This window comes from Myzus persicae, unplaced genomic scaffold (genome assembly GCF_001856785.1).
Source record: "Myzus persicae strain clone G006 unplaced genomic scaffold, MPER_G0061.0, whole genome shotgun sequence".
NCBI lineage: Eukaryota > Metazoa > Arthropoda > Insecta > Hemiptera > Aphididae > Myzus > Myzus persicae.
The window spans coordinates 55,981-58,919 of NW_019102994.1; positions in this window are offsets into that span (position 1 = coordinate 55,981).

A 2,939-nucleotide genomic window follows, 5' to 3' on the forward strand; every position below is an offset into this window, starting at 1 on the left:
CACACACACACACACACACACACACACACACACACACACACACACACACACACACACACACACACACACACACACACACACATGGGCGGGACCGCCAATACTAGTGCATTATAGAGCTTGTTCTTTTATTGAAGTAAACAAAATTGCTGTAGAAGAATAATAACGAGCGCACCTGCGGGCTCACACTATTCAGATCACGTGTTTGTATATACTCCATAATATCGTAACAGATCTTTTTTGCGTTGGCGACTCCACTTTGATTTAATTAGGTACTATCGTTTTTGTATGTGCTAGCATACAGTAGGTACGGATTATAATTTATAAAGAATTCTATATTTTTGTAATGTACCGATTATTTGAATAACTCTATGCTTATGTGCCTATACCGATATAATATTTTCATATAATATACCACCAGGACCCCTAGGATCGTAGGCATACTTAAACGTCTTAAAGTTACAACTCACACTCATTCAGTAACACAACATTTCCAAAGTGTTACCTAACGATTTAAGTTGTAAGAGTCACTGACCAACCCATAGGCCATAGCCCATCATTAAATTATTTTCTTATACCATTAAATTGGTGTTCCCAAAGTCTAAAAATATGATGTATGATAAAACGGTTGATTTGTCATTTGGATGTTATGTAGGTGATTAAATAAACATTATGCCCACTGCCCATCTTTCATATTATTTACACTAGGGATAACAATTTTTATCTTAACTCTACATACAAATCGTTAAACTAAATTATAGATAGTAATATTATTATAGCTAAGGAATTATTTTCAATAGTGTGTTTAGGTATACGTCGCATAAGATTATGTAGTATTTATTATAATACAATCTCAAGGAATTCACACAATATTGTAACCCGAAAATAAAACTAAGATATAATAATATGAAGTATTTATATACATTTAAAGATGGCTGTAAAAATGTTAGATAAATACAATATACGCAACGAGAATTGAAAACTTTTCGGCCTCTGAGATTGCTATTAATACTGTTTCGTCATTTCTAGATAATACCTTCTACTACCACCCCAACTATTACTATAACTAATGTCTACTAATACTACTACTGATTCTTCTGCTATAAATGGTGTTGTTGCAATGCGCCACTGGAGGACGTGTCCACGTGTAAATTAATTTATACGGTTCACGGGAAAACAATGACTAATCCTATTAGAGCGGACGAGAGCGAGCAGCCGTCCGACCGTTTTTTGAACCTTTCGAGCCAAACGAGCTAATAACGAGCGCATTTCCATTCGCGGGCGTTTGAGAACAAAAGAAATTGAAGACAATTATTATTGTGTCTATGTACTATGTAAGTACCTATTGGTAACCGTTGTGCAGTATAATAATTGTATTTTCCCTCGAGAGAATCTAGTGTTTTATTCAGCTTATTTTTTCCTAGTAATATTTAATTGGTTTGAGAGAAATAACTAATAAGGCCGATCATTTGTCTCAAAACGATTGTTATTTACATGATATTATCATTTGTTGGCAATTTTTTTTTTTTAATAATACATTATTACAATAAAATGCAATTATATTGTTGGTTAAGACAGATGAATTGATTAATTATTTTAAAATTAAATACCTAAATATAAGGCATATTTCGAATCATTAATTATAACACCATCAGTTATATACATATGCGTCTGTAGTCGAATAATAAAGGCTATCGGTAGAGGCAATATAGTGAGAAGATAGAGTTTCAATGGACGGAAAAATAAAGAGCAGTGGAGTTGAGGAGAGGAGAGCCAAGAGGAGATGAGATTAAAGAAAGAAAATAAGAGATTGTAGAAGTTTGAATGGGATGTCAATAAGATATTTGTTCTCATCCAATAACAACGAGGAGGACGCAAAAAGGGTGTCAAGGTAGTAAAGGTTCTACGGGGGTGCCTACTTACCTTTCATCAGATTGATCGGATACTTATATTATTGCTCCAATGTTCTTAGTTGTATGTTATTCTTCTAAGTGCAATTAAATTATTCGTGCATGTATCTCTAGATAAATGGATACAAATTGTCTAACCTTTACGCCGTTCATTGGTTGGAAAACCTTGTTTTATGAGTTGACATCGGGATCTAGTTCGATACGATACTCGACACTATACTTTACAGCACACACCTACAACTTGCCCATTGTATTTTACCTCTTTCTTGTTACAAAGGATTCTGCTAAAATACGTCTTATATTTTGGAAGTATCTATAATATCGTATGGGAATTTATCATATTAAAGTTGTTGATTAAGTGTATCTATATGAAGATATTTAAATTAAAATTTACATAAAGTAATTGATTTGTCATGGAAATTCAGTGGTTGATTGGTTTATGTTATTATTATTTAATCTAATGTAAAACTAAAGGCGTTATTTATTACCCAGTAGATACAATTAAAAGTTCTATTATCCTATAATGTTTATAAGATAAATAATTATTATCATTTACACAGTAAGTTCAGTAGTAACATGTGCTTGTTTATTACCTACTATTTCCTTCTAGATACATCACGAATGTTAAATATTCACAGAAGGTTTTTGTTATTTCCGAAGAAATTTAAATATAACAATGTTTTTTAATAAAATTAAGATAAATATTTTGGTCAGAACTTAAAAAAGGTATCAGGAATTCCATTATTATGACTACTGAATCTTGATATTACTTACTAATACTATACCTATATTATTTCTTTCTATTCAATTATTTAGTAACCTACTAATGAAAGCCATTTTAGTATCTATAATTTAATAGCAGGCAAAACATTATAAGCTTTCTTACAATTATATTTAAACGTTTAAGTAAACGTCACAGTAATGATTTTTACTTATTTAATGCATTTTATATAAATAAATAACTACCTATTATGAAGTATTATTATAATAGTTTGTTTTTTTGCATCGGCTAATTTATAAGGTACCTATCTT